The 25,667-nt window shown below is 41.0% G+C and overlaps 1 long non-coding RNA gene across 1 annotated transcript in view; it reads left to right on the top strand.

Moving 5' to 3' along the window:
- Positions 1-13,276: 13,276 nt before the first annotated feature.
- LOC132366581 (uncharacterized) overlaps positions 13,277-25,667 on the top strand; it is a 52,337-nt gene continuing 39,946 nt past the window's right edge. The window contains exon 1 of the long non-coding RNA XR_009503470.1: positions 13,277-13,393. This is a non-coding gene — a long non-coding RNA (uncharacterized LOC132366581). The remainder of the gene's footprint in view (positions 13,394-25,667) is intronic.

The following is a 25,667-nucleotide window of genomic DNA, read 5'->3' as shown; positions in this document are numbered from 1 at the left end:
GGACCAAGTTATCTCCCCTCCTCTTCCTGCCTCTGTAAGGTAGTCAATATAGGGATCCAGACCCCTGACCAATACAACTCAGTGGTTCCAGGTTCTTACCCTATCACCAATAAGGGTAGTCACATTAATGAGAGTAATGGAGCCTCTTCACTTAAATGCAGAGCTGTGGGCCCAAGTATTACTTGCTGTCTTTCCCTCCTGCTCTGGTTATAACAATTCAAGAAAGCAACTTTTGGTCAGATGGGTATGAGTTGGTTCTGGAACTTTGGTTCTCCTCTGAATAGACCCAAATGTCTTCAAGGGGTTAGGAGTAAAATTGGGGAAGGTCTGGTTTGAGCCATGTTCTCCAACATGTTAAACCCAAAGCCCTAAATATTGAAGCTATTTGTACTTGCCTGGCCTTTTAGGAAAGTGCAGTGCTGGATCTTGATTCTCATTTGGTTCCTTGGGTCTGCTGTCTATTTCTCAGGAATCTGGAAGGGAGGAGCTTATAATTAGCACCCCTAAACGTACAACAGTTCTCCTGGTTGAAGGGCTAAGCACTTCTACCACTGACATTTTAAGAAATGCACGCATGTCTCTCAAAGGAAGGTCAATTTGGGGGTCTTCCTGCAGTTGCTAACTATGGAATATGTGGGTTTGATTACTTAAGGTGCTGGCTTGTCTCTCTTATAGATGGCCATGAGACATATTCTGGAGGTAGTGCTGACTTGGCTCAGTGGTTGAGTGGATGAAGCAAGAAGGGAGAGGGAGGTATTCAGGTGGATAAGTTTCCTCTAGAGCAAGCATTGGCCAACTATAGCCAGCAGGTCAAATCTAGCCTGCTGCCAATTTTTGTTTTTACCTTTTTATTTTGAAATAAGTTAAGACTCATTTGCCACCTATTTTTTTTTTCACACACACACACTGTATTTTATTTTTACAAGAGATAAATAGACTGACACCAAGCATTGCACATGGATGACCACAACAAAAGCAACAATGATTGCAATTACCAAACATGAAACACACTCATACTATGTCAATGCCACCTATTTTGTAAATAAAGTTTTAATGGAACGTTATCACACTTATTTGTTTACATATTGCCTATGGCTGCTTTCCTGATACAATAGCAGAATTGAGTAATTGCAACGAACAACATCGTATGACGTGCAAAGCCTAAAGTTTGTGCCATCTGGCTGTTTGCAGAAAAAGTTTAATGATCTCTGTGCTAGAGTCAAAGATGCTTCTCACATATGCTTCCCAAAACTGCCTCAGATTTCCCCCTTGCTGCAACCCAAAGGCCACAGACCCCTGTTGAATCAGAAAACTCTAGAGTTGGAAGGAGGTATTAGTGGATATCCAGTGAAATTTCCCATCTGAGATCAGAATCTTCCAAGGATGCCTTCTCAAGTGATCCCCTGGAGGTGAAGGCACACCATTGCCTGAAGGGGCCAACTCACCTTTTTTGGGAAGTTCTGGCTGTTGGAAAATGATTCCTTATATAGAGCTAAAATCTGGTAGAAAGAAAAATGGTTCAAGTTTTATTATTTTCTGATGCCATCTCCAGCCTTTGGAGGAGGAAGACTCCATCATCAGCAAGGTGGGCTGTGCTGTCTGTCTTGTGTGGAGCAGCACAGTGGGTGGGGAGGAGATATGCAGAAGCTGGGGTGCTCTGCGAGGGAAAAGATGCTGGATGCCTCTAGAGAGAAAGATCCAGAGAAGGGAGGATGGAGGGGCATGGCTGACAGGGGTGGGTCAGAGAGGAGCTGCAGGTGAGGAAGGAGACAGAAGTATGGAAGCTATCTCAAATTATTCTTCAGTGCTTCTGAAATAGGATTTGAGTTTGTGGCATGCTTCTAGATGCTTCAACTACTTGGAATGTTCTTCAAGGGAGAAATAGGGGGCCCAAATGGTACAGATGTATTGAGCTGTGTCAGTTTCCCTGAGGTTCTCATGCATCAGTCTTATATTCTCAGTCCAAAGAGCTTTCAGACCAAGCAGCACCATAGCCATAATGGTCCAAATCCCACCTCACTGCCTTCGCTTCTAGTCATAGATTTCCTTTTCTCTCACCTCAAAGGTTGCTTCAAACCAGAAGACGTGGAAGGAGATAGAGGTGGAGGGAGGCCATGTGTCATCTCTTTGGCCCAGGGTTGAAGGTTTTCCAGGGCACAGGACAGTGCACAGATCTCCAGAGGTATGTCAGAGGCCCTGTGTTCAAGATCTATTTCTGCAATAATTTTCTATGCAATATTTTGTCATTAGTTCTCTTTTTTGTGCCTTAGTTTCTTCCTCTGTACAACAAAAGGCTGGAGCTAGGGCAGTGTTCAAATACTGCTGTTGAGCTTTGGGTGTTCTACAAGGGTACTCGGGGGCTTGGGGCAGGATGGGCGGCAGTAAGGATGTTAAGGAGCTGGGTTTCCTGGCCATCTTACTCAACTTTCATCAAAGCTTCTCTGTGCTATCTATTGGATAGATTGGGGTTCCTCAGAATCCTCTATTACCACTTAATTTCTGCTGCTAAAGGAAAGAAAGGTTAGAATCCGATGAACTTTATCAGTATTTCTCAATGCTGTGGTACTTGTCCCATTAGAAGGATTCAAGCTGGTTTTATGTGATATGTGGATGAACATTTTTTTTTTTTGAGATATGCTTGACATAATATTATATTAGTTTCAGGTTTACAACATAATGATTTGATATATGTATATATTTCAAAGTGATCACCACAATAAGTCTAGTTGACATTCACCACCACAAATATTTACAATTTTTCTTGTGGTGAGAACATTTCAGATCTTAGCAACTTTCAAATATACAATACAGTATTATTAACTCTAGTCACCATGCTGTAGATTACAAATCCAAGATTTATTTATTTTATGACTGGAAGTTTGTACCTTTTGACTTCCTTGACCCATTTTTCTCACCCCACCTTACCTCTGGCAACCACTAATCTGTTCTCTGTATGAGTTTGGTGTCTTGTTTTGTTTTGTTTTTAAGATTCCACTTATAAGTGAGATCATATGATATTTGTCTTTGTCTGACTTTTTTCACTTAGCATAATGCTCTCAAAGCCTTGCAAATGGCAGGATTTCACTCTTTTTTTCTCTAAATAATATTCCATTGTGTACATATACCATATTTTCTTTATCCATTCATCCATTGAGGGACACTTAGGTAGTTTCCATGGCTTGGCCATCCTAAATAATGCTGCAATGAGCATGGAGGTGCATATATCTTACGAGTTAGTATTTTTGTTTCCTTTGGATAAGTACCCAGAAGTGGAGTTCCTGGATCATATGGCAGTTCCATTTTTAATTTTTTGAGGAATCTCCATACTTTTCTTCCATAGTGGCCACACCGTTTATGTTGCTACCAACAGTGCACAGGGGGTCCATTTCTTCACATCCTTGCCAACGTTTGTTATTTGTTGTCTTTTTGATAATAGCCATCCTGACAGGTGTAAGGTGGTATCTCATTGTGGTTTTGGATAAACATTTAAAATTATCATAGTTACCATGTTTATTTTAATATCTATAAGGAAGATATAACCAGCACATCAAGTGTATGATTTTATTGATCTATAGCTTAGGATGAGGCTAAATGTAGTCAAATAAGTGGGCTTATTTAAAGAAGGAGAATACGTCAATAATAGTACAGATCATATAGGCATATGGCAAACCTGTTGACATTTGGGAAGACAGGAAAAATGGCTTCTGCAGGCTCTCCCGGCTGTGACATTCTAGCATTCTTCTCCCTCCCAGTCTTTTCTCTTGTTCCCTCTGTCTCCCCAGGAGAGAAGCCATTGCAATGTGTATTTTCAGACTCAAAACAGTGGTCCTGACATGCCTGGGGTCTGGGCTCACTGGTCCTCTTGGTCCTCCACTGCAAAGACTTCTGCTTTGTCAAGGAGCATCTCTGCTTTCCCACCTCTGGTCTCTGATGAGATACATGAAACTGGCAGGAAAGCAGACCAAACTGAAAGCAAGAAACACAGGCAGGGCTCTGCAGAGTGTGGGCAGCTGCACTTCACAGGATTAGCCAAGGTGCTCTCTGCTCCATTAGCAGAATACCCAATGGGCTCGTGCTTGAAAAAGCCAATCTGCAGAATTAGCAGCCAATAAATTGTTAATCTTGCAGACTGTTGATTATGTCTTGCTTCTTTTAAATTATCAGACCTCACTTATTTTTATTTACTCCTTGGCATGAAATCATTTTCTATATTCTCTTTTTAACTCACTCCTAATGGTAAAATACATGTCTATTTCCTTGTTCTGGATTCTGAATGATTCATCCACAATTGTCTATTTTCTAATGTTAGACATGCACTGCACATTCAAGTTAATGAAGCATGGCATGCCATGGCAGACAGACTTTAGGCGTTAGACTCTGGATTTGAACCTGGTTTAGCTGCCTCTGACCTGTGGACTGGTGTCACTTAAATAAGCTTGGGTCTTACTCTCTCTGGTTACTCAACAAGAATTATGCTTCTTTCATAGAATTTTTGTGAGGATTTAAGTGGTACCATTAAAAACATAAAAAACACCTGGCTTGAGTATGTTGAGTTTTAGATGCTGAGTAAATATCAGTTCTTTTTCCATTTTTTTACAAGCTCGACAGGTCTTTGTGCTAGATGCTGCAGACAAGGCAAAGATGAATGTGATGTAGGTCAGGATAGCAAATAGGTTTTATTTCATATGTCAGCTCTCACGGAGTGTGCCGCTTCAGGGAGAACTGTGTGGAGATGGATTTTAAGGGTCAGCGGGGAAGAGTGTCATAGTTGATTAGCCATGTCCTAGGGCTCAGGAGTGGGCAATGGGGCACACGAATGTCCTACATTTGCCATCACTGACACAAACCCTGCTTTGGGGAAGTCAAAGCTAATGGAGTGTGAAATTCCTGGAGAAGCATAAGGACAGTGGTAGCACTTCTACATACGTTACGTCTGTAATCCTCTCAGCCAACTGGAAAGGGATGAATTATTATTCTCATTTTATACATGAGAAAATGGAGGCTCAGACAGGATAAGTAATTTTCTCAAGGTCTCACAATGTAGAAAATACTGGCAATGAGATCTGAACCCAAATCTGTCTGACCTCAGAGACGTTTTGTTTGCAGTTACTAACTTTAAATTGGGGTGTTCAAATAGAGTCTTTTTTTTTAAATGAGGTGAAATTTGGATATTTTAAGGTTTGTCAAAGTGCATGAATCTTAAGTGTCCGGTTGATGAACTTTTGATTACACCTAGGTAATTTAGATACACCTGTAAAACCATCAAGCAGACCAAGTTACAGAATTTTCTCACCTTTCTGGAAAGTTCCCTGTGTGCTTTCCTAGTCAATAACCTCTCCACTAAAAGACAACCACTATTCTGATACTTATCAACATTGACTAATTTTGACTGTTCTTCAACTTCATATAAGTGAAATTATATAGTAATTTCACATTTGTGTCTTGCTTCTTCAACGAAATGTCTGTGAGATTCATCTATGCTGTGGTATTAGTAGTTTGTCTTTTTTTTTTTTTTTAATCGCTGTGTACTACTCCACTGTATGAATACACCACAATTTATTTATCCATTCTCTTCTTGGGGGCCATTTGAGTTGTTTGCAGTTTTTGGTTGTTATGAATAAAGCTGCTATAAACATTCTTGTAATGCCTTTGTGTGGGAATGTACCCTTATCTCTCCAGAGTACATACCTAGTAGTGGAATTACTGAGCTATAGGTTAGGAGAATATTTAGCTTTGGTAGATATGAGCCTTTGCCTTTTCCAGTGAGAGTTCTACAATATCAGGGGCTTGAGTCTTTTTGATCTCTATGGCATCCCAGAACCCACAGCAATTCCTGGCTCAGAGTTGGTGCTAATGAGTTATTTTTGAGTAAATGAAAATATATGCATATTGTGCATCTTGATTCTTGGCTTTGTATTGGGGGCTGCCATGTTTCACTGAACAGAGAGGTCAGAACCTCTCTCCCTGTGCCCCGAGTTCCCCTTTCAAAACAAGTCTTTTATAATGCCTCCTTAAATATCTCAAAACAAAGTTCACAGATAATACAACCTGTCTACACATACATTTTCTTTTTAATCAATTTGGTGTCCTAACTTTTCTGTGAAGGAAACATAAAAGGAAAGTAATTTCTAGTAAGGTAATGAGTATTTCAATATACAAATGTCTGGGGACTTCTATATTGGAAGACATAAGGAAATACACAGATACTTGCAACAGATACTATACATATGATCAGTACAAATGCAAAGTGAGAGAGGGGCAATGTTCTGCTAACTCCTATCATGAGTTGCATTGGTGTCAGTGATATGATTCTCCAAATGGTGACCAATGCTTGCTAAACTTTTTAATAAAAAAAGCACAATCTTCCCCCAATTGGCTCTGAAAAATTCATTGTATATTAAAACTGTATAAGAATGCTTTATTTTTTATGTAAAATGGTGCTGGGGTCTAGGTTTAGATAAACTTTTCAGCAAGAAGAATGTTTTGTGGGATATACATGGCATGAAGCATATTCTTCATTGGACAGGATTATTCCAAGCATTGTATAGGGTGTCTACTCTTCTTGGTACTCAACCATGAAATGCCTTTGAGCATCTTCTCATCATAGTGCCAACTATTCCTATAAATTTACAAAATATCCTTTGGGATGGTATCACCCCCACAAGAATCACGGTTCTAACTCAACTCCCTCATTTTACTGATGAGGGAATCTCTCCCTTGAAAAAGGAACAACTTCCTCCCAGATCTCACAGGGACTTAGAGGTTAATCATGGATCACAATCTTCTGACTCTTTAGTGTAAATCAGGACTCCATCCACCACAGCAGTTGGAGCTGGGGCTTTGAGTCAGATTTGGGTTCAAATCCTGACTCTGATCTTAGGCAAATGGCTTCATTTTTCTGAGCCTCTGTTTCATCATTTGCAAAATTGGAATTAAAAATAACATTTCCCTTAGAGACTTGTTGTGAGGATTAAGCAGGATTATGACTATGAATACCTGATACATCATGAGATCTCAACACAAGGTAGCTATTATATTACCCCTTTAAAGCTCATTTATTTAAGTGCCCACAGAAATTGGTGTATCCTCTTCTGGGAGAACTTCTCCATTTGAAGTTTTCTCTACAGAGAAGCACTTGTCTTTATCCGTTGTTTCTGAAGCTTCAAAGAGTCCCTTTCCAGGGCAAAGTGTCCTTCTAACCTCCTCCCCACTAAAGCTGTCCTAAGCCACAGTCAAGGACAAAATGTCTTGCGCTAGGTAGGTCAGAGCACCCTGACACTTAGCCTCTTACTTAAAGGATGGAAGAAGAAATTTGGGGGCTGCAACTGATTTGAAAATAAGGATGAAAGAGGATGAAATTTGGTACCAGATGCATGGTGAATGGTCTAGATTTTTCATTCTACCAACACTCTGTGAAGTGGGAATTGTTTATTATCACCTCCATTTTACATATGAGAAAATGGGGACACTGAGCTGTTATGGCCCTTCATCTAAGTCACACAGAAACAAGACTGAAATCAGGTTTGATGGGCATTCTGTTAATGTGAGTTCTTTCAAAATCAGACCCTGAGAAAAGGATTTGGGTGCAAATAGTTTATTTGGGAGGTGTTTTTGTTATCAATTTATTGCCTCTTAGATCTGATGCACCCTTGAATATGTGGTGTATGATAAAGGGATTCCTTTAAGTATTTCTCCTTTAACATGAGCATGATATTAAGCTTTCTCAGTAAAGGATGCTGGAGGGATATTACTGGAGAAGGAGGGTCTCCTGCCATTTCTGTGCCAGATGAGGCTCAATTATGGGTGTGGGGACATTCTGTGGAACCTGCCCACAAGCCAAAATATGGTCCTGAAGCCGAATCCAGCCTCTGTACCTCGACACTGAATTAAATCTCGGAGACAGAGTTTTGGGTGAAGTAGAAAAAAAATAGCTTTATTACTTTGCCAGGCAAAGGGGGCCACGGGGGGCTAATGCCCTCAAAACTGTGTGTTCCCTCCCCACCCCGAGGGGGTAGGGAGAAGTTTTATAGTAGTGGTTCAAAGAAGACTTGATCAGCTTGTGGACATTCTTCTTATTGGTTGGTGGTGAGGTAAGTGTGAGTCAGTGACATCAACCTTCTGGTTCCAACCTGTCTGGGGTCTAAGTGCTTGTGGGCAGCATACCATTAATTTCTCCACCTGGTGGGGGTTTCAGTATCTGCAAAACAGCTCAAAGATTATTGTTTTATATACCTTGAGGGGGAACCAGGACGCTGCCCCAAGGCTGCACTGTTGTTTCTTGACTGTTCCTCCCTTGTCTCCTCATCCCCTCCCTTCCCTAATTAGCATCTGTTTGAACCTGCCCATTGGAACTCGGGGAAGGTCCTGGAGCCATGGTGTGGTGATAACCTTCATGCAGCCCCCTTGGTATGGAAACCAGAGCCAGGAGCACAGCTTACATGCTCCGAAGGACTCCTATCCCCCACCCCCCCGACTCCCAGGCTCCACATCCCCATAATCAGGTGCTGATTGACTGCTCCCCCATGTGCACTCTGGAGGGTGGCTTCTTGCTTGCGGCACCTCCAGACCAGCTCTAGCCTAGCCAAAGCCGCAGACTTCTCTACTATACTGTGGACTGAGCCACACCTTCTCCAAAGATGTCTGGATTCCTCCCAACTTTGTCCTTCTGTGGGTGTTCAGCCTAAGCCATAGGGTGCCTTATAGAGTTTACTTGTATCTTACAGTTACTCTTTATCATAGTCAATGGTTCTTTGTATTACACTTCCTCTGTTTAAGTTACTGTGTGCTCCGTCTCCTGGTTGGATCCAGACTGTCATAGGAAGTGATCACAGGAAGAAGATGAAAGAGTGGGAAGGGACAAAAGCCAATAAGGAATGTACTAATGAGTGGGTCACTATTGTCAGTACCTGGGACTCAATCACACTGGTGTCCCTTTGAGAGTCTGGGTGCCACACACTTCAGCATTGCCCCAGCAAGAGGCAAGAGGGCTGGACATTTATCTACCAACTCCTGTCCCTCAGTGATTGAGGGTTGCTTGGGAATTTTAACTCCCTGGTACTTTTGTCCTGCCCTGCATGGCTGGACTTTCCAGGGCATACTTATGTAGCCAGAAAAAGCCCTTAGGTAGAAACAAATCCTTGATGGTAAGATATCTGTGTGCATGGGAACTTCCTGTGATGCTGCAGGTGACCTCTAGGGTGGACCAAGGGGATATGGGTCAGCATGAAGTATCTACTACAGACATGTTGTAGGATGCTGGGTGGCAGAAGGAAATTGGTCAGCTAGAAGCTGATGAATGGCTCAGATTGATTCAGGGTGAGTTTTCTGGAAAAGCCCAGTTGCAGAGGATCAAACGTTTTCCTGACTGGTATAATTTAATTGTATGGTCAGTGTTTGCTATGGATAATTGGGTTTTTCTTTGACCTTGACAGTCTCACTGGCTTGCTATCTGCACTAGAAGACACTGTTTTCTAGCCATTTCAAATACAAAAAGCCAAACCTGGTTTCCATCAAGAGCTGGCAGCCCTACCATTTTCAGGAGGCGCCGATGGCTGTGGTATCCAACCAGCAAAAAGGCAGTGGTGTTTGTATTTTCCACTTTGCCCTTTACAAGAACATTTCAGCTGAAGCGGAAGCCTTTTTCCTTCACCTTGGGTGTTTTAATAGAAATCTTGGTGACATTAAGCTCTTTTAATTCTGAGCACTAGCTTCTAAAGTTCAGTGACGCAAAGCTCTGTTCTGCCATGGAACACAGTGGGTACCAAGGTGAGAGATTGTCATCACCAGGAGCACTAGAATAAAAATAACAACCAGGAGACAAGGTTATTACAAAGGACCGTGGACAGTGTTTGTCTGTGGGAAAGTGTGGGCTGAAGGAGGTTATTTTTATATTAGAAAATTTAAATCATTCACATTTTGCAATAATGTAACCAATTTATAGGGTTTTGCAACTGGCAATGTGTCCTTTCCACATTTAAAATATTCTGTGAGGAGAGAGCAAGGAAGCTTACTCTGTCCTGAAATGGAAAGATCTCCAAGACATGGTGTTACATGATAAAAGCAGTATGTAGAACAATATTGAGTAGCTGACTATTGTATGAGAAAGAAGGAAAAAAAATTATATAGTCACGATTGCTTGTATTTACATGAAAATCTAATAAAAATAGGTATGGTTTAGGAGGGCAAAAACAAGGGGTGAGATTTTTTTCAATTTATAACTTTTATATCATTTTGATTTTAAAATCACATCAATGTATTTCCTGTTCAGATAAAGAAATAAATAACCGGGACTTCCCTGGTGGCGCAGTGGTTAAGAATCCGCCTGCCAATGCAGGGGACACGGGTTCGAGCCCTGGTCTGGGAAGATCCCACATGCCACGGAGCAACTAAGCCCGTGTGCCACAACTACTGAGCCTGCGCTCTAGAGCTTGCAAGCCACAACTATTGAGCCTGCGTGCCACAACTACTGAAGCCCAGGTGCCTAGAGCCTGTGCTCTGCAACAAGAGAAGCCACCGCAATGAGAAGCCCACGCATCTCAACGAAGAGTAGCCCTCACTCGCCTCAACTAGAGAAAGCCCGCGAGCAGCAACGAAGACCCAACGCAGCCAAAAATAAATAATAAATAAATTAAAAAAAAAACAAAAACAAAGCCCAGTGAAGAACATAATCATTGGAGAGCATGCCTCTGTTCTTTGATCATTTTTACAACCTTTGAAGGTAGCTTTGGATGGGAAAATGCATTCCACAAAATCAAATATCTGCACATAGTGATTCCTTTGCAAACATTTAGGGAGTGAGTGTTTTTATTTGATCACGGAAATTTTTTACATCGGTGTTGCTATTTACCACACAGGCAGCAGGGGGCAGTGTTTCTCTGTTTTTCTTTGTGCCTTTCCCTATCTCCCCAATACAATAGGCAAAACCAACCAAGATTTCTCTAATTCAAATCTATGATAAAATGTACCACATTTTCTAGATTCATGTTGTTACTCTCTCATCCCAAAAATCTTTTGAGGACTTGAAACTTCCAACAGGCTGCTTAATGATTATTCAAAAGGGGCTGAGTTTTGGGTTTGCTCTTGTGAAGTCTTTCTTCTCTCTTCTCTCTCTCCCCTTTTGTCATTCCACTCAGCTCCCATACATCACTTTCCATGATCAAGTCAAAGAAAAAGACCCTTAAATTATGAAAATTCACAGCCCTCTCTCTCATCCTCTCTCTCTTTTACTTTGCAGACGAGACTCAGGATTTGGGAGGCAAAACAAACAAACAAATAAAAAGGGAGAATTTTGGACCTCCATGAATAGTGCTAATGTGAAAAAAAAAAAAAAAAGCTAAAAGGGAAAGAGAACAAGCTTTGGCTGAGTGTTTATCTGTGTGCCTGGCTGGCACCGCACCTGCCATAACTCCTGTTACATCTTCACGACAACAAGGATGTGTCATTAGAGCCATTTTGAGAAGGAGGAGATGCACGCGCGTAGGCAATGAACAACTAGCCTAAATTTATGTTGCTGCAAATAGATAGAATTGGAATTGGGAGGCAGATTGCATCCAAACCTGGACCATTTACGTGTTTTTTCCCTACACCATCCTAAAGAAACAGAAGACAGTGCCTCCCTTTCAACTCTCTCTCTTGTCCACCACCCCCCCCCCCACCCCGTCTCTGTACCTGCTCTAACACAAGTGTGCACCAGCCTCTTCCTACACCACATGGTGTCTGTAAAGAGAGAAAACGGAGACAAGGCAGCAGCCTCAAGAGCTCCCCAATGTTCAGTGGAAGCTGGTCTTTGTTATACTGAGGCAGAGGTTCCTTTAGAAAAGGCAGCAACATTGAACTGCCCAAGGTCAGACATTCCTCAAGCTGTAGACTTGGGGAAGTGCCAAGGGAGGCACTGCACTGTTTCCAAATTGTTTTGGAGTATTTTGTGCTTGTGTTATTTGTGTGTGTGTGTGTGTGTGTGTGTGTCTGTGTTTCTGAGTGTTCCTGTTTTCTCATTCCAGTTTCCTGGCAATGCCTGCAGATGAAGGTGACAGTGAATATGCAGAAATAGACAATGTGGAGTGTTGGATGGACTAATTTTAATAGTGAACAAAGAACAGGGGTGAAGACATTTTACCCAAAGTGAAGGTCTTGGGAGTGATCTTGGGTGGCGTCCATCCTCTGTATTGAATAACACCAACCCCCCTGGAGAGAGAGCTGTGGCCCTTGCCAGTGCTGAGTAGGACAAGGAGAAAGTCTCCTTGGAGGCCAGCATGACTATCGCGTGCTTTAACACTTGCTGTGCTGCCATTTCAACAGAGAGGGCCAAGCAGCAGACCGGGGTCTTTGGGTGGACAATAGCACACAGCTAGAAGTTTTTTAGGTTGTTTTCCTTTAGTTATAATTCTATTTATGGCAAATGATTATGATTTTCTGCTCATGGTAGTGAAAAGTATCCTCTTCAACACATGCATTTTGATAAAAAGGTTAACCTAAAAATAGTTGAGCAAATAATAGGGTAGGTGGTATATACATGTAGCAAAAGTGATGAAATGGCTCCAAAATGAAATATGGAGTTGTTGTAGCAGATTATTTCTAAAGTGTCTTCCATCTCAGACAACTTGTGACTTTAACTCCATCTTTGAGAATCATGGGAAAATTAGAATTGTGCAATTTCAGAGCAGAAAGGGATAATCTAGCCCAACCTTGTTGTTTTATAGTTAATGAAAAGGAGGCTTAGAGGGACATGGCTGGCCCAAGGTCACACAGTGTCCTGCTGGCTGATAATCTGCGTTGCGAGTGTGTACTGACGGCAGAGACAGAGTGAGGATAGCAGGGCAGGATGATAGTCTAGACAAAGGGCTGCTTGAAGTAATTCAGGTCGTCTTGGCACCAGGGAGGGAAAGAGGGAAGAGGAGGGGGAGACAATCTTTGAACAAAATGAGAACTCCTAGATAAAGCGGGGAAGAATCCTTAAAATCTCAGTTTCTTCTGCTTGCTGCAGCAGCAGCGACAGGAGCTGGCTGGTTTCCCCCCAATAAACGCAGCAGTAGCTCTTTGCTGCAGAATGTGGCGTTAAATGCAGTAGGTCAGCGCTAAGCTTGAACAAAATGTGGTGACTGATTAGGAAATGAATGGTAAGTCATGGACGGCAAGTCCCGATTATGGAGATGCTTATCAACACCCTCCCCTCACTTCACCCCGCCCGAGCCAACAAAGCTGCACTTGCAGACTGACGAAACCGAACCCAGATGTCCTTGTTGCTCTGGGGACACTTCAGTTCTGGCTGTGACAGTCATCTGTGAGGAAATCAGATGTCGCAGGGAGAAGACTCAGCCGAGCCGAGCCGCAGGCACTCAGGACCTGCTGGGGGTGGGGAGGTGGGGGAGTCGCAGTCCCCTGCCTCCTCTTCACTGTGAGTCTTGCTTTCCCCTGGGGGTACTGAGATCATAACGGTGGGATGTAGTCAAGGATTAAAGACAGCTCCCCCTTGTGGATGGGCCGGGGAGCCCACGGCATGGTCCAGGGCAGGAGTTTAGCATATGTTCTTGGATTGAATGACCAGAAGGCCGGGTAAATCAATCAACAGGCTTTGCATGGTGTTTGGCATTGAGCCAGATCGCTGCTCACTCACATTCCTGTGTGAACAAATCACTCAGTTTTTTTCTCTGTCACTATTTATTTCATGACTAATATTTCGATAAGAAAACTCTGTCCTACAAGTATGTGGTTGGGATATGAGGGATGAGTGTAATGAAAGTAGTGGTCGCCTTTTCACTCATTAATTTATTTATTCATTAAGCACTTAGTGGGGAGATAACCTAGGCCCCTCCTTATAGATTAAGACCTAGTTAGGAAGTCAGATAACAACTTTGTAAATAAGAAGATTACCAAAATAATGCTTCCTAGAATATCAAATACACTAGAATGAAATAGTGCTTAGATTAAAAAGTAATAGTAATAAAATTGATAATGTATTAAATACTTACTACGTGCCACCCTTGTTGTAAACAATTACCTGTATGATACATTTAATCCTTACCACTGTACTAAAAGAGGTATAATGATTATCTTTCAATTTATTAAGGGAAGCTGAGGCAAAGAGTTCGATAGTAATGGGAAGAGGTGGGATATTTTAGACAGCAGACTTCACTGGAGTAATTCAGACAGAGAAAGACCAATATCATATGATATTGTTTATATACGGAATCTAAAAAAAAAAAGATACAAATGAACTTATTTACAAAACAGAAACAGACTCACAGACTTAGAGAACGAACTTATGGTTACCAGGGGAGAAGGGTGGGCAGAGGGATAGACTGGGAGTTTGGGATCGACTTGTACACATGGCTATATTTAAAATAGATAACCAACAAGGACCTACTGTATAGCACAGGGAGCTCTGCTCAATATTCTGTAATAACCTAAACAGGGAAAGAACTTGAAAAAGAATAGATACAGTACATGTATATGTATAACTGTATCACTTTGCTGTACACCTGAAACTAACACAACGTTGTTTATCAACTATACTCCAATATAAAATAAAAATTAAAAAAAAAGAACTCATTGGGAAGTGACATTTAAACAAGGGCCAGGTGTGTACATTGCCTATGTATCTTTAAAATCTATGATGCCCTTTCTACTCATTCCCACCCAGCCCCACCCCACAGTTGTTTGGTAAAGCCTACCACGTCACTCAAGTAGTCCTTGCAACTACATTCTGACTAGACTGACCCTCCTTGCAGCCAGAGTGGTGTGACAGCACCTGGAGGGGACAGACGGATGGACTAAATACATTTGACCCTCTTATTGGTCTGTTGATCTGTCTAGGGTGTGGCTTATTGGTGTCCTCTGAATTTGAGAATATAAGGCTTAGATCTCTGAAGTGACATAGCAGGGAGTAACAGCTGGCCACGTTCACTTACGCATGGGGCGGCTGGGTGTATTTCTCCTCTTCCCTTAAACATTGAGTCATGGCCATTTACTGTGGGAATGGGGGTAGAAAATAACCCAGTGGTGGGGGGGGCAGGGCAGTAATCAGAATAAAATTATCCACATGCATAGTGCAATAAATTCTACAGCCTTTCATTCCAAGATTCCACCTGGGTCTCCCAACAACCTTGTGGAACAGAGATTGTCATGCATTTTTGGGTGATCAGAGAAAATGAAGGCTGATATACTTCAGAACTTTAGCCAAGGTCATGCAGCTGGTGGGGGACAGAACTAGTGCTTGAACTTTCTGATAAATGAAAAATCTGTTAATCCATCTGCCTATAGGCCATAGGGATAATGCCTTGCTTAGAAATAACCAACATTGGGCTTCCCTGGTGGCGCAGTGGTTGAGAATCTGCCTGCCAATGCAGGGGACACGGGTTCGAGCCCTGGTCTGGGAAGATCCCACATGCCACGGAGCAACTGGGCCCGTGAGCCACAATTACTGAGCCTGCGCGTCTGGAGCCTGTGCTCCGCAACAAGAGAGGCCGCGATGGTGAGAGGCCCGCGCACCGCGATGAAGAGTGGTCCCCACTTGCCACAACTAGAGAAAGCCCTCACACAGAAACGAAGACCCAACACAGTCATAAATAAATAAATAAATAAATAAATAAATAAATAAATAAAGAACGTGAATTTCTTAAAAAAAAAAAAAAGCCTTCTGGCATATTTAAAAAAAAAAAAAAAAGAAATAACCAACATTTATTGTTATGAATGCCTACCTTGTGCTGGATTCTGAACCAAGAGCATTGTGTACATTAACTCCTTGAATCCTGTTGCACACTGCTCGGAGAGCAGTTGGCACAGTGCCTGGCACATGGTAAGAACTCAGTTAATGTTAACTTATATGGTTGTATTTTTGAATAAAGGGAAACTGAGGCCCAGAAAGATTAAGTAATTTGTCCCAAGTCATCTGTCAGTAAACAATGGGGCTGCAGTTTGAATGCAGGCCTTGTGGTCATGCGGTTTATGTCTCATCCATGAGGCAGGCTGCCTACATGCCTCACGGTTGGGTCCCCAGTGCCTCCATGTGTGTTATGGGCGGTGCAAACTGAACTTAGACTTCTGCAGCTTGTCTCTGGCAACATTTACAGTTTATTCCATTTTTCATTTGAATTACCGTTCAAAGCCATTTCGGCTTTGGGCCTTCAGCCCTGCAGAGATGAGTGAGGCTGTGGCCCCCTCTGTGGTTCCCCTCTAGAACCCATTTGCCCCTCTCTTCACTCAAGAGAGGCTGAGAATTCGAGGTACTGGAGGAGGAGGTTTTTCCTCATTGTGCCTGAGGGAATGCATATTTCTTGGAGGGGTTGGTAGAATCTCATCCCTATGAATGCAATTGGATTTGGAATTCAAGTTGTAAGGGCTTCCTGTTTTGTACTTTGCCAAATTTTCAAACATAAAGCTATTTCCTAAGTAGACAATGTCTTGGCACTCCCCAATCTCTCTGCTCCAGGCTGCAGCTTTACATTCACTTTGCTTAATTCCAAAAAGACAAAGAGAGAGAGTGGCATGGACATATATACACTACCAAACGTAAAATAGATAGCTAGTGGGAAGCAGCCACATAGCACAGGGAGATCAGCTCTGTGCTTTGTGACCACCTACAGGGGTGGGATAGGGAGGGTGGGAGGGAGGGAGATGCAAGAGGGAAGAGATATGGGCACATATGTATATGTATAACTGATTCACTTTGTTATAAAGCAGAAACTAACACACCATTGTAAAGCAATTATACTCCAATAAACATGTTAAAAAAAAAAAAAGAATTTATCCTTGGGGCCCTGGGCTCAGTGACACAGAGAAGGCAAATTGAGAGGGATTTCGGGATCTGTTTCCATGTTGCTGGGATGTGGCAGAGAAAGGACAGATGATTCTCAGTGGAACCTTTCATCCAGGAGGTAGAATTTTAGCCAAGCTTTGAAAGACATTTGGATTTTGATAGGTGGAGGAGAAAGGCAAGTGCAGCAAAACATACATCTGATAAGGGGTTAATATCCAAAATATATAAGGAACTCAAACAATTCAATAGCAAAAAAGCAAATAACCTGATTACCAAATGGATGAAGGATCTGAATAGACATTTCTCCAAAGACGACGTGTACGAATGGCCAACATGTATATGAAAAGGTGCTCAGCATCACTAGTCATCAGGCAAACGCAAATCAAAACCACAGTGAGGTATCACCTCACACCTGTTACAATGGCTATTATCAAAAAGACAAGAGATGACAAGTGCTGGTGAGGATGTGGAGAAAAGGGAATCCTAATGCAATGTTGGTGGGGATGCATATTGGTGCAGCCACTATGGAAAACAGTATGGAGGTTTCTCAAAAAATTAAAAATAGAACCACCATATATAATCCAGCAATCTCATTTCCAGGTATATATACTCAAAGAAAATGAAATCAGGATCTTGAGAAAATAGCTGTACCTCCATGTTCATCGTGACGTTATTTACAATAGCCAACATATGGAAGCAATCTAAGTGTCTGTTGATGGATGAATGGATACAGAAAATGTGGTACATATATACAATGGAATATTATTCAGCCTTAAAAAAGAAAGAAATCTTGCCATTAGTGATAATATGGATGAACCTGGTGGGCATTATGCTAAGTGAAATAAGCCAGTCACAGAAAGACTTACTACATGATCTCACTGATATGTGGAGTCTAAAATTGTAAAATGTATAGAGGCAGAGAGTAGAATGATTTGTTGCCAGGGGCTGGGGTATGGGGGAAGAAGGGAGGTGTTGCTCAAAGGGTATAAAGTTTCAGTAACACAGGATGAATAAATTCTGGAAACCTAATGTACAGTATGGTGACTATAGTTAATGATATGGTTTTGTATACATGAAATTTGCTAAGAGAATAGATCTTAAGTATTCTCACCACACATAAAAAAGTGGTAACTATGTGAGGTTAATTAGCTTGATTGTGATAATCATTTCACAAAGTATACATATGTAAAAACATCACGTTACACACTTTAAATATATACAATTTTTTAAATTTTACCTCAATAAAGCTGGAAGGAAAAAAGCCCCAAAATACCTTAGACTGAGTGGCTTAAACAATAGAAATTTATTTTCTTACTGTTCTGGCGGCTGGATATTCAAGATCAAGGTGTGGTCCGGTTTGGTCCTGGTTTGCAGAGGCCTGTCTTCTCTCTGTGTTTTCATGTGGTCTTTTCTCTGTGTGCCTGCATCCTGGTGTCTCTCTGTGCCTCCAAATTTCCTCTTCTTATAAGGACACCAGTCAGATTGGATGAAGGCCCACCCAACAGTCTTGTTTTAACTTAATCTTTAAAGACTCTTTTTCCAAATACAGTCATGTACTGAAGTACTGGGGGGCAGGTTAGTGCTTCAACATACGAATTTTCAAGAGACACGATTCAGTCCATCACAGACATCAAGCTAAACATTTTACATAATTATCTTTAATGTTCATAATAATCCCATGACTAGTACTGTTAGTAACTTCAGTTTTCTGAGGCAAAAAGAGGTCAAGCATCTTGTTCACGGTCACACAGCTGGTAAGTGGCAGAGCCAGGATTTATCCATAGCCAGGTCTATCTTAGAAGCGTCTTCACTCTTACCCCCGGGTCTGGCCGCATGAAAGCGGGCTGTTGTCATGATGGATATATCTGGGGTGTGATCAAGGGCATGCTGCACCTTATTATCAGTTCTTCCTAATCATGTGTGGAAGAACAGCACTGTCAGGGCATCAGGGAAATGTCTCCAGAAAGATGGAGAACTTGAGAGTGCAAGTAAGTTTTCATTGTTTCCAGATAGACATTTTGATCTTGGGATGGAGAGGTAGATCTGGGAGAGGCAAGGCCACTGTATAGATTGGGTTGAATAATGGGCTTGACATCCTGAGCTAAGGAGGAGAGGAGGATGGCTTCTTGGGCTAGCTCCATTCTGAGCATGAAGAACAGGTTATTTGTTCTGAAGTGTAGTTGACTGAAACGCAGGGATGCGAAGTAAATATCAGTAGTGTTGGGTTGAATTGTGTCTCCTTAAAAAGGTATGAAGTCTTAACCCTGGTACCTGTGAATGTGACTTTACTTGGAAATAGGATTGTTGCAGATGTAATTAGTTAAGATGAGGCCATATTGAGTTAGGGTACCCCTACATCCAATGACTGATGTCATAAGAAGGCTGTATGAAGACACAGAGAGACACAGAGGGAAAAGACAGCTATGTGTAGACAGAGGCCGAGATTGGAGCCATGCTTCTGCAAGCCAAGGAATGCCAAGGATTGCTGGCAACTGCCAGAAGCTAGGAGAGAGGCATGGGACAGACTATCCTTCAGAGCCTGCAGAAGGAACCAATCTTGCGGACATCTTGACTTGGTACTTCTAGCCTCCAGAACTGTGAGACAATACATTTCTGTCATTTAAAGCCACCAGGTTTGTGGAACTTTGTTAAGGCAACCTTAGGAAATTAATATTGATGGGAAGGGAGAAACACTCATGAAAACAATTGCTTAGAGTGATAATAATTATGACTCAGGGAGAAGAATGGAGGTGTAGAATGTGTCTGGGGACTTATAGGAAAGAACAATTTTCAAGGAGGATGAAAATTATGGTTTCAGGATCTCCATACAAATGGGCAGACTATGAGAAGTAAAAGAAACTAATGACAAAAGGTGGTAGATGTGACATTTTAGAGTCACCAGGACTTGGGATGGGATTCAACATTGGTATATGCTGAAATGAAGGGTATACCTATTATGTCGGGACATAATTTGTATTAAAAAAAATGGAAATTAGAGGGCTTTAGAGGGGAAACAGGTCAGCAGAGCATAGGATAAGGATATAAGTAAAGATGCATGGAAGTTCTGTCTTTAAAGGTATAATAAGAACCATGTGAATTTTCAAATAAAGTGGCTGGATGTCTTTCTTGCCCAGGTTATAAACTTGCTAAGAGGTAGGATATGGTAGTAACTGGAACTTCCATCACCTCCCCAGATATCTGCTACAAGCTTTATCTGGCTGAAAGTGGGAAAACTTGACGCATTTTTGTCTTGCTTTACTGATAATTTCATCTCACAGGGGCAGTGGCTAAAGAATTTCCACTCTGAATTTAATAATGAATTGCTACTTGGTTAGTAAAGTAGAAGTGACAGAATCTTAAGATAGGGCCTGATGGAATTTCTCTTTTTGGGGTGACCATGGCTTCATAGAGTTTATGAGCTCCAGTGAGAAGAAAAAACCAAACTTGATCAGAATTGTACCCTAGACTTCGGGAGGAAAGATTTTTAAAAATTCAGAGAATATCCTTTCTTCTGTTCTTGTTGATGGACAATGCAAAACTCCATAGTTTTTCTTCCCTCATCCCTCCTTTCCTTTCCACAGTTAGCGCCATGTACTTCTATCTTTTAAGTGAGTCATTAAGGGACATTACGTTTTAGCCTTTAGAAGTTGAAACTAGCCAGTACTGGAGTATGGGGAAGGCTGGAATTGGTGTTCAGGAGGAAGTCAAGCAGCGTCATCACAAAGCTCCCATGCATGGCTGCATCCAGGGGGCCAGCACTCCCGCTATATTCTGGAAGGACGACTAGTCATCATGTATCATCAGGGCAGTCTGTAGCTTGTGCTTTTCACATGCCGCTATTTATACTTGATAAATATAAATGGCAGCTTGTTTTGTTTCATCATTACTAATTTAGATTGTTGTATATTATTAGATGAACGTTACACTGCTCTGTTGGCCTTCCTGTGGGAAATGAAAATATTTGCATCACTTGTGTTTCAAAACTATAGTTCTCTAATAGCTATAGGTTAAAATATATATTACAGTGGATTTTAATGTGAAACAAACAGTTATTGTTAATGCAGGGGTATACATTACCTTCATTATCTCTAAATATTGTACAGTATACAGTCATGGTCTCACCTAAGCTGTTTCAGCTTCACTCTCTTTATGTATAAAATGGGAATAATAGGACCTGCCGTAGGGAGGATTAAATGACATCATGCGTGTACACTGTTTACACAATGCTCAATAAAATGGGAACGAATTATTACCAATATGTAAAGGATGCTTACAATTTGCTAGGCACCATATGAATGTTTCATATGCTGAGTAATTGATGCTCAGAATGAGGTGGGTATTACTGTTCCTTTTTTTTTTTTTTTAGAATTTTTGTTTTTAACATCTTTATTGGAGTAAAAATGCTTTACAATGGTGTGTTAGTTTCTGCTTTATAACAAAGTGAACCAGCTATACATATACTATATCCCCATATCTCCTCCCTCTCGCGTCTCCCTCCCCCGTTCCCTATCCCACCCCTCTAGGTGGTCACAAAGCACCGAGCTGATCTCCCTGTGCTATGCAGCTGCTTCCCACTAGCTATCTATTTTACATTTGGTAGTGTATATATGTCCATGCCACTCTCTCACTTTGTCCCAGCTTACTCTTCCCCCTCCCCGTGTCCTCAAGTCCATTCTCTACCTCTGAGTCTTTATTCCTGTCCTGCCCCTAGGTTCTTCAGAACCTTTTTTTTTTTTTCAAATTCCATATATATGTGTTAGCGTACAGTGTTTGTTTTTCTCTTTCTGACTTACTTCACTCTGTATGACAGACTCTAGGTCCATCCACCTCACTACAAATAACTCAATTTTGTTTCTTTTTATGGCTGAGTAATATTCCATTGTATATATGTCCAACATCTTCTTTATCCATTCATCTGTCGATGGACACTTAGGTTGCTTCCATGTCCTGGCTATTGTATATAGTGCTGCAATGAACATTGTGGTACATGTCTCTTATTTTTTTCTTAACATCTTTATTGGAGTCTAATTGCTTTACAATTGTGCGTTAGTTTCTGCTTTATAACAAAGTGAATCAGCTATACATATACTATATCCCCATATCTCCTCCCTCTTGCGTCTCCCTCCCCCCCCCCATCCCACCCCTCTAGGTGGTCACAAAGCATGGAGCTGAACTTCCTGTGCTATGCGACTGCTTCCCACTAGCTATCTGTTTTACATTTGGTAGTGTATATATGTCCATGCCACTCTCTCACTTTGTCCCAGCTTATCCTTCCCCCTCCCCATATCCTCAAGTCCATTCTCTAGTAGGTCTACGTCTTTATTCCCGTCTTGCCCCTAGGTTCTTCATGACCTTTTTTTGTTTTTTAGATTCCATATATATGTGTTAGCATATGGTATTTGTTTTTCTCTTTCTGACTTACTTCACTCTGTATGACAGACTCTAGGTCCATCCACCTCACCACAAATAAGTCAATTTCGTTTCTTTTTATGGCTGAGTAATATTCCATTGTATATATGTGCCACATCTTCTTTATCCATTCATCTGTTGATGGACACTTAGGTTGCTTCCATGTCCTGGTTATTGTAAATACAGCTGCAATGAACATTGTGGTATATGACTTTCTTTGAATTATGGTTTTCGCAGGGTATATGCCCAGTAGTGGGACTGCTGGGTCGTATGGTAGTTCTATTTGTAGTTTTTTAAGGAACCTCCATACTGTTCTCCATAGTGGCTGTATCAGTTTACATTCCCACCAACAGTGCAAGAGGGTTCCCTTTTCTCCACACCCCCTCCAGCATTTATTGTTTGTAGATTTTTTGATGATGGCCATTCTGACTGGTGTGAGATGATATCTAATTGTAGTTTTGATTTGCATTTCTCTAATGATTAATGATGTTGAGCATTCTTTCATGTGTTTGTTGGAAATGTGTATATCTTCTTTGGAGAAATGTCTATTTAGGTCTTCTGCCCATTTTTGGATTGGGTTGTTTGTTTTTTTGATATTGAGCTGCATGAGCTGCTTGTAAATTTTGGAGATTAACCCTTTGTCAGTTGCTTCATTTGCAAATATTTTCTCCCACTCTGAGGGTTGTCTTTTCGTCTTGTTTATGGTTTCCTTTGCTGAGCAAAAGCTTTTAAGTTTCATTAGGTCCCATTTGTTTATTTTTGTTTTTATTTCCATTTCTCTAGGAGGTGGGTCAAAAAGGATGTTTCATGTTTCTTGAGGTAGGATTGTTTTGCTCTAAACTTCCCTCTTAGAACTGCTTTTACTGAATCCCATAGGTTTTGGGTCGTCGGGTTTTCATTGTCATTTGTTTCTAGGTATATTTTCATTTCCTGTTTGATTTCTTCAGTGACCACTTGGTTATTTAGTAGTGTATTGTTTAGCCTCCATGTGTTTGTATTTTTTACAGATTTTTTCCTGTAATTGATATCTAGTCTCATAGGGTTGTAGTTAGAAAAGATACTTGATATGATTTCAATTTTCTCAAATTTACCAAGGCTTGATTTGTGACCCAAGATATGATGTATCCTGGAGAATGTTCCATGAGCGCTTGAGAAGAAATTGTATTCTGTTGTTTTTGGATGAAATATCGTATAAATATCAATTAAGTCCATCTTGTTTAATGTATCATTTAAAGCTTGTGTTTCCTTATTAATTTTCTGTTTGGATGATCTATCTATTGGTGAAAGTGGGGTGCTAAAGTCCCCTACTATGATGGTGTTACTGTCAATTTCCCCTTTTATGCTTCTTAGCATTTGCCTTATTTATTGAGATGCTCCTATGTTGGGTGCATAAATATTTACAATTGTTATATCTTCTTCTTGGATTGAACCCTCGATCATTATGTAGTGTCCTTGTTTGTCTCTTGTAATAGTCTTTATTTTAAAGTCTATTTTGTTTGATATGAGAATTGCTACTTCAGCTTTCTTTTGATTTCCATTTTCATGGAATATGTTTTTCCATCCCCTCACTTTCAGTCTGTATGTTTCTCTAGGTGTGAAGTGTGTCTCCTGTAGACAGCATATATATGGGTCTTGTTTTTTTTTCCATTCAGCCAGTCTATGCCTTTTGTTTGGAGCATTTAAACCATTTACGTTTAAGGTCGTTATCGATATGTATGTTCTTATTATCATTTTCTTAATTGTTTTGGGTTTGTTATGGTAGGTCTTTTCCTTCTCTTGTGTTTCCTGCCTAGAGATGTTCCTTTAGCATTTGTTGTAAAGCTGGTTTGGTGGTGCTGAATTCTTTTAGCTTTTGCTTGTCTGTAAAGGTTTTAATTTTTCCATCAAATCTGAATGAGATCCTTGCTGGGTAGAGTAATCTTGGTTGTAGGTTTTTCCCTTTCATCATTTTAAATATGTCCTGCCACTCCCTTCTGGCTTGCAGAATTTCTGCTGAAAGATCAGATGTTAACCTCCTGGGGATTCCCTTGTATGTTATTTGTTGTTTTTCCCTTGCTGCTTTTAATATTTTTTCTTTGTATTTAATTTTTGATAGTTTGATTCATATGTGTATTGGTGTGTTTCTCCTTGGATTTATCCTGTATGGGACTCTCTGCACTTCCTGAACTTGACTGACTATTTCCTTTCCCATATTAGGGAAGTTTTCAACTGTAATCTCTGCCAGTATTTTCTCAGCCCCTTTCTTTTACTCTTCTTCCTCTGGGACCCCTATAATTCGAATGTTGGTGCGTTTAATGTTGTCCCAGAGGTCTCTGAGACTGCCCTCAATTCTTTTCATTCTTTTTTCTTTATTCTGCTCTGCAGTAATTATTTTCACTATTTTATCTTCCAGGTCACTTATCCATTCTTCTGCCTCAGTTATTCTGCTATTAATTCCTTCTAGAGAATTTCTAATTTCATTTATTGTGTTGTTCATCATTGTTTCTTTGCTCTTTACCTCTTCTAGATCCTCGTTAAATGCTTCTTGTATCTTCTCCATTCTATTTCCAAGATTGTGGATCATCTTTACTATCATTAGTCTGAATTGTTTTTCAAGTAGACTGCCTATTTCCTCTTCATTTGTTTGGTCTGGTGGGTTCTTACCTTGCTCCTTCATCTGCTGTGTGTTTCTCTGTCTTCTCATTTTGCTTAACTTACTGTGTTTAGGGTCTCATTTTCGCAGGCTGCAGGTTAGTAGTTCCTGTTGTTTTTGGTGTCTGACCCCAGTGGTTAGGTTGGTTCAGTGGGTTGTGTAGGCTTCCTGGTGGAGGGGACTGGTGCCTGAGTTCTGGTGGATGAGGCTGGATCTTATCTTTCTGGTGGGGAGGACCGCATGCGGTGGTGTGTTTTGGGATGTCTGTGACTTTATTATGATTTTAGGCAGCCTCTCTGCTAATGGGTGGGGTTGTGTTCCTGTCTTGCTAGTTGTTTGGCTTAGGGTGTCCAGCACTGTAGCTTGCTGGTTGTTGAGTGGAGCTGGGTCTTAGCATTGAGATGGAGATCTCTGGGAGAGCTCTTGCCATTTGATATTACGTAGAGCCAAGAGGTCTTTGGTGGACCAATGTCCTGAACTTGGCTCTCCCACCTCAGAGGCACAGGCCTGACACCCAGCTGGAGTGCCAAGACCCTGTCAGCCATGTGGCTCAGAAGAAAAGGGAGAAAAAAAGAAAGAAAGATAGAAAGAAAAAAAGAAAATAAAACAAAATAAATAAAGTTATTAAAATAAGAAATAAAGGAATTATTAAAAATAAAAAAATTTTAAAGTAATAAAAAATAGAAAAAAGAAAGAAAGAAAGAAGAGGGCAAGCAAACCAAAAAAACAAATCCACCAATGATAACAAGTGCTAGAAACTATACTAAAACAAAGAAGCAAACAAAAAAGAACAGAGAGAACCCTAGGACAAACGGTAATAGCAAAGCTGTACAGAAAAAAATCACACAAAGAAGCATACACATAAACACTCAC

Source organism: Balaenoptera ricei, chromosome 5 (assembly GCF_028023285.1).
Source record: "Balaenoptera ricei isolate mBalRic1 chromosome 5, mBalRic1.hap2, whole genome shotgun sequence".
Lineage (NCBI taxonomy): Eukaryota > Metazoa > Chordata > Mammalia > Artiodactyla > Balaenopteridae > Balaenoptera > Balaenoptera ricei.
The sequence above is the reverse complement of the archived record's forward strand: the minus strand, read 5'-3'. Positions and strand labels throughout refer to the sequence as shown.